The sequence below is a fragment of the Microtus ochrogaster genome, assembly GCF_000317375.1.
Source record: "Microtus ochrogaster isolate Prairie Vole_2 chromosome 14 unlocalized genomic scaffold, MicOch1.0 chr14_random_1, whole genome shotgun sequence".
Taxonomy (NCBI): Eukaryota; Metazoa; Chordata; class Mammalia; order Rodentia; family Cricetidae; genus Microtus; species Microtus ochrogaster.
In genome coordinates this window covers 18,580,337-18,586,739 of record NW_004949096.1, presented here as the reverse complement: position 1 = coordinate 18,586,739, position 6,403 = coordinate 18,580,337, and positions in this window count along the sequence as shown.

Genomic DNA, 6,403 nt, shown 5'->3' with positions numbered 1-6,403 from the left:
CCACCAGACATGGCGGTCCACTCCTGGAACTCTAGTACTTGGTAAAGGGGAGCAAGAGGAGCTGAGTTCCTTCTGGGTCATTCTCCTTAGTTGCAAATCAGGGGGCTAGCATGGGCTCCTTGAGACCCAGTCTCAAAACAAACTAAACCAACAACAAAATTTCAGAACCAAAGCCCAAAACAACACCAAGCTGGGCCCTATGTAACCTGACTTTAATCTCAGTCCTTGGAAGGTTGAGGCAGGCTAATCTATAGGAGTTCCAGGCCAACATGATTTACATAGTGAGCTCCAGGCCAGCCAAAGTTAGAGACCCTGCCTTAAATAAAAACAACAACAACCAAACCAAAATAAACAAAAAACCTGAGGAAAAATAATAAATAAGAAGAAACAAGGCTGCTGTCACAAGCTGTTTGATGTTTCTCATTTTTCACCTTTTACTCTTGCCAAAACTTTTTTCTTTAAAACAAGATGTCTGTAAATCGACTTAGGTTTCAATCGCAGCAGAACAAGTAAGCCCCACGTTAATGTTGCCATCGTCTCCCTCGGTTTTGCTCTGTGATCTTTGGGGTTTTGCCTCAGTTACTGAGACAAGGACTTTGGAGGCTAAAGGAGCTGTCTCTAGGCATAGTCACAAAGCCTAGGTCAAAGCATTTCGTCGAGGAACAGGTTGGCGTCCATCAATCCCCTGACGTTTATCAGATGGAGTGCAGTGTTCACCCAGATTAGAGTGGAAATGAGTTTTACTTCTATTAGATGAATCTTGACAACTCAGTTTTCTTGAAAATAAGAAGTTTGTGCTCATGCTAATTGAGGAACTAGTTTTAAAATGAAGTGTCTTCTGCTCCTACATCACACTGTTTAACAAGCAAGGTGCAAGCCTGCCCCTTCAGGGAGTAGAACATCCCCTGGTGGCTATTGGGAAATAATTATTATCTTTCTGTTCTTGCTCCCAGTAAATTTGTACATAACACTGTCTTGGGTCCTCAGTTCCCTGTGTCTATCACTGAGATGCTAACCCTCTGCTGCTTTCTGTCCTGTTGTTCTGTCCTAACCCAGGTGATACAATGATAGAGGTGTGTCATCTGTTCAAGTTTAATTAATTCTCATTTGTTTGATTACAAAGCTACTTCTAAGTTCATTAATTTGCAAATTCTTTTTGTAATTAAAAATTATTTTATTTATTATTATCGCATATGCGTGTCTGATGTGGCGCATGTGCGGAGGTCAGAGGACTTTGGACAGTCGGTCCTCTCCTACCAAGAGCTCCGGGACTGGGTTCAGGCTAGCAGCATTTACGGCAAATGCTTTCCTGGTCAAATGTCTCACCAGTTCTTTGCAAGCAAAGAAGAGTATTAAACAGGATGTGGCCATTTTATGGATGGGGATCATAAGGACAATACAATCGTCCTCAGCATCCTAGTCCTGAAGGCTTTGGGCTTCTGCATATGATAAATGTAAATGGGTTTTCATCACAGAGGGGAATGTGGTGGAAATGAGGTTTAGATGCTATTTGGTTATTCTCGATTGTTGTTGGTTTTGCTCTCATTTTGCCCTGTCTAACCGGACCCTTAAAGCTGAGGACGACTTCGGCCTCCTGACCCTCTTCCTCCACCTCCCAAGTGCTGGGATGGGATGTGTTGCACCACCACACCTGCTATTCCCAGCATTGATTGACATCTGTGGTGCTGTTCTAGAGGTGAAGCGAAAGTAGATGGATTAGATATAAACTGAGGGAATAAAATCTAGGTTTCCTGCTTCTCTAGTTCCACTACTTTGTCTTCCGTGGATTCTGACTTGGATGCCCATGGCTGATTAGTTTAACACTAATGAGTGTCAGGTTCATGACCTTAGTATGTAAATTATTCAGCAATGAGGTTGATGTAACTATTTATAGGTCATAAATCAGTTATGAACTCAGAAATATGAGAGCAGGGTCCTAAACAGGGAGGCAGTTGTCACCGAGCAAGGGCTTAAGTATGCAGAGCAGGAGTTGGGCATGATTTCTCATCAGACCCTGTGTACACAGTGCAGGAGAAGGGGGCATGATTTCTCATCAGACCCTGCGTACACGGTGCAGGAGAAGTGGGCATGATTTCTCATCAGACCCTGTGTACACGGTGCTGGAGAAGTGGGCATGATTTCTCATCAGACCCTGCGTACATGGTGCTGGTTCCAGAGAGGCTCAGAGCTGAGTCCAGGTCTTGGGCAAGTTCCAGATGATTGATAAAGACCACCTGACAGGGTTAGGTTGATGTTGCACACCTTTAATCCCAGCAGTCGGAGGCAGATGATCTCTGTAAGTTTGAGCCCAACCTGTTCTACATAGCAAGTTCTAGACCAGCCAAGGCTATATAATGAGACTCTGTCCAAACAACTATACAAACAAACACACAAAAATTATCTGATGTGCAGGCTGTGCTAAGAAGGATTCTGAGGCCAAGCTCAGGCTCTGGAAAACCCATGGGCCACAGAAAAACTGCCCTGGCTTGTTTTTTTTTTTTTTTGGTTTTTTGTTTTTGTTTTTGTTTTGTTTTGTTGTTTTCTTCATATTCTTCACACATCAGTTAGAGACGCTTAATGACACTTACCCACCAGGAACATTGGTTGGTTTCCTAGTTTCCTTCTCTGTACCTATGATAAACACCATGACCAAAAGCAATGTGGGAAAAGGGTTTATTTTAGCTTACAGGTCACAGTCCATCATCAAGAAAAGTCAATACAGGAACTCAAGGCAGGGATTTAAAGCAGTAACTGAAGTAGAGACAATGGAGCAGTTGTTTGACTTTTTGTTGTTTTGGTTTTTTGAAACACAGTTTCTCTGTGTAACAGTCCTGGCTTTCCTGGAACTTGCTTTGTAGACCAGGTTGGCCTCAAACGCAGATCTGCCTGGCTCTGCCTCCCAAGTGCTTGAGATCAAAGGCGTGCGCCACCACTGCCCGGCAGGTTTGACTCTGAATACAGTTCCTCATGTTGTGGTGACTCCACAACCATAAAATTACCTTCATTGCTACTTCATAACTGTAATTTTGCTACTGTTATGAATTGTAATGTAAATGTCTGATATGTGGGATGTCTGATATTAGACCCCTGTAAAAGGGCTGCTTGACACTCCCCAGAAGTGTGGCAACCCCCAGGCTGAGAATCACTGTGGTAGAGGATCTCTGCATACTGGCTTGCTCCCCCTGGCCAGTTATCCTTCTTATATAGCCCAGGTCTACCTGCTTAGGGATGGAGTGGGCCCTCCTACATCAACTGACAATCAGGAAGATGCCTCACAGACATGCCTACAGGCCATTCTGGTGGAAACAAATCTTCAGTTGAGGTTCTTTTCTCAGATGCGCCAACTTGATGACAAAGATTAGTAGGCTGCTCTGCTAATCCTGCTGAATTCATATGTGAATGGATCTCCAACACAGCAGAAAGAAAAGAGGAAAAAAAAATCTCAGATACAGTTGGGATCAATCAGGATCCTTGCTGGATTTGGGGACACTCCTTGTTTCTATCACTGGGGAGAGACTCCTCTGCCACGGACCCCCAACATCCTGTAAGGCCTTAACCATGGGGAGCCTGGGGCACCCCAGCTCTTTCTTTTCTTCTGTAGCAGTGGTCCTTCTCTTACTTAGTATTCCAGTTGGCCCAAATGCAGAATCACACCTCATTTCAATGTGAGGGAATGCTGAGTTTAAGTCTCAGAAGCGCAAGGTGCTGTGGACACTTGGCCCTGGATAAAGCCGGAGAGCCTACACTCCTGGGCGCGGGCCTCTGAAGACCCTGACTCCAAGGATTATGATTCTGTGGCTGCTGCCTCTCTCCCTGCTCTCTCTGTCATAGCATCCACTCTTAGGCCTTCCTCTTGTCTCTGAGCAAATCAGGTCATGTTGTGTTTGGATGCCAGGCACACCCCTGTGGCTTCTGTTCAGAGTTGCACTATCTTCACAGCGACACAGCTGACGCCTGGCTGCCACCTCAGATACGAGGCTTTCTTTCATGTGCTAGCTTGACCACAGACCTACCCTCCTAGCTGCTGTGAGACCTGGGGCTCTGTGATAACACCCCGAGCGCCGAGCGCCGTTCTGATCCAGCTCTTCTGCGGGACAAACCCACCCCCCTTTTTTTTTTCTAAAAGAATTCTTGAAATCTCCATAACTCTCTTCCTATTGTCCCCAGGGGCAGCATCCCAAAAGGATGATGATTTACTTTTATCAAGAGCTTAAGTGCCAGGCTCATCCAAGTCCATATGAGTGTTACTTCATTTAATCCTAAGAACAATCCTATTATTAATCACCCGGTTAACAAATGAAGGCTGAAGCCCTGGAAGGAAATTGTCGAGATCATATATCAAGTGGCGGGGTGAATGGCGATGTGACTTGGGCAATCTGGGTCCAGCTGATCGTTTTGCTGATCTCCATTTGATCATTCAAAATCACACTTGCAGGTCAAAGGCAGCTGCTTTCTATCTTGTCTGGGAAATCCTCACTTACTATCTTTTTCTTTTTTTCAAATTTACTATAGTCTTTTTTTTATTCCTCCAAATGATGAAGAGCATATTTATTATAGAATCCTCTGACCACTAGAAAGACAGGGAGAACTTAAGTGTGTTTGCTCTGTGAAAATTTATCAAAAAAACAACAATGTGTGCTGTGTGCACTTCTCTTTTTGATTACTCTACTCCAACCTAAAAGTTTCCAGAGAAGAGGGTGTGGACGCATGACTTAGTGGTTAAGAGCACTTACTGCACTTCCAGAAGACCCAGGGTCAGTTCCCAGGACCCACAGGGTAACTCTCAAACCATCTGTCTCTCCAGTTCCCGGGGATCTGACGTCCTCTTCTGGCCTCCATGGGTACTGCATGCACAAAGTACACATACACACATTCAACCAAAACACTCTCACACATAAAGTAAAATAAACAAGCCTTTTAGAAAGTTCCCAGAAAAGAGACTTTCAGATACCTTTATTTTTTAACTTAGAAAGCCCACCTTGCACTTTATTTGAGGACTGCAGTGCTTGAAGCAAGGTGAATTTTGCAGCAGCATTTAGTTAATATAAATGCTCAAGGAAAAACACTGTCGTAGCTGGTCAGACTAAGCCTGACCCATAAACTTTGTGTGCATTGTACCGAGGTGACCAAAACTGACTAGACCATTATTTCAACGAAGGGGGAAGTGTAGGATAGTTCACATACTTGATTGACTGGGAAGACAGCAGGTAGACACACGTCTATAATGCTGCTGCTTCTGACTGGAATTGGGCATGTGGCAAATTTGAAAAAGGGCTTCATTACTTAGTGTTTCAGAATTCCAGGTGCCAACGCTGGCAGAAAAGAAATAACAACGAAGGAAGTGGTAGGCTTTGTAGAATGTGATTCGATTTAGCAAAGGACCTCCCTAACACTGGCCATGCTTGTCCTCACACTGGCAGCCTCAAGTTTCATAGCAACTCTACAAACCTGCACTGGTCCTGCTGCATTTTGCACATCAAGAAACTACAGCTTACATTAGCGCATCATTTGTCCAAGGCCAACACAGACTATAAATTCCAGAGTTTAATTCCTCAGGAGTAAGCCCTGCTGCTTCTCACCAGCATCTTGGGGCCCCATGGGCTGGCCTATTAATTGTCACTTTCTGTGCTGGACACTGGAATAGGTGCAACGAGAAAAAGTGGTCACTTCCAGTTTGCAGAACCCAGGCCCCAGCTCTGACTCTTCCATGCCAAATTTGGGAGCACTTTATACTAGATAGTGCCTTTGCACCAGCCCACAGCATAATTTATTTATATTGATAACAGATAAGCTAAAGGTGGAAATAACAAGTTGATAAAATTCTTTCAACATTCTCAGGCTTGGAAGAGCGCCCTGTGGTACTTTAGTGGCTCCAGCAGCTGTAAGGCTCTGATTGAGATCATTTCAGGTTCTGAAATGTGTGTGTGTGTTGCTTGTGTGTTGTTGTTCCTGGGTATTGTCCACCTCGTATTTTAAAGACAGAGTCTCTCATAGCTTAGAACTTACCAGTTCAGCTAGCCTGGCCGGGCAATGAACCCTACCAATCAGGCATATGCCATTGACCCTGGTTTTTTAACTCAGGTTTTGGGAATCAAACTCAGGTCCTCATGGTGGCACAGCAAGCTCTTTCCTGACTGAGCCCTCTCCCCAGCACCCCACTTCAGTTTTTAATGACAGACTCCCTGATGTAAACAAGTTGCTTTTTAAAGTTATAACAGTGTTTTTAAAGTTATAACTAAACATGCACAGATACTGGGGTGAGTCTATCAGGGTAGATACAGGTAGATACAGGGTGTTGGGTCTAGTTCAGTGGTTTCTTCCATCCTTGGCTCCTCACCCCAAATTCGGTTAATTCCTTATTCCTCTTCTCCATCTCCTCTCTGTCTTTCTGTCTCTCTCCCTC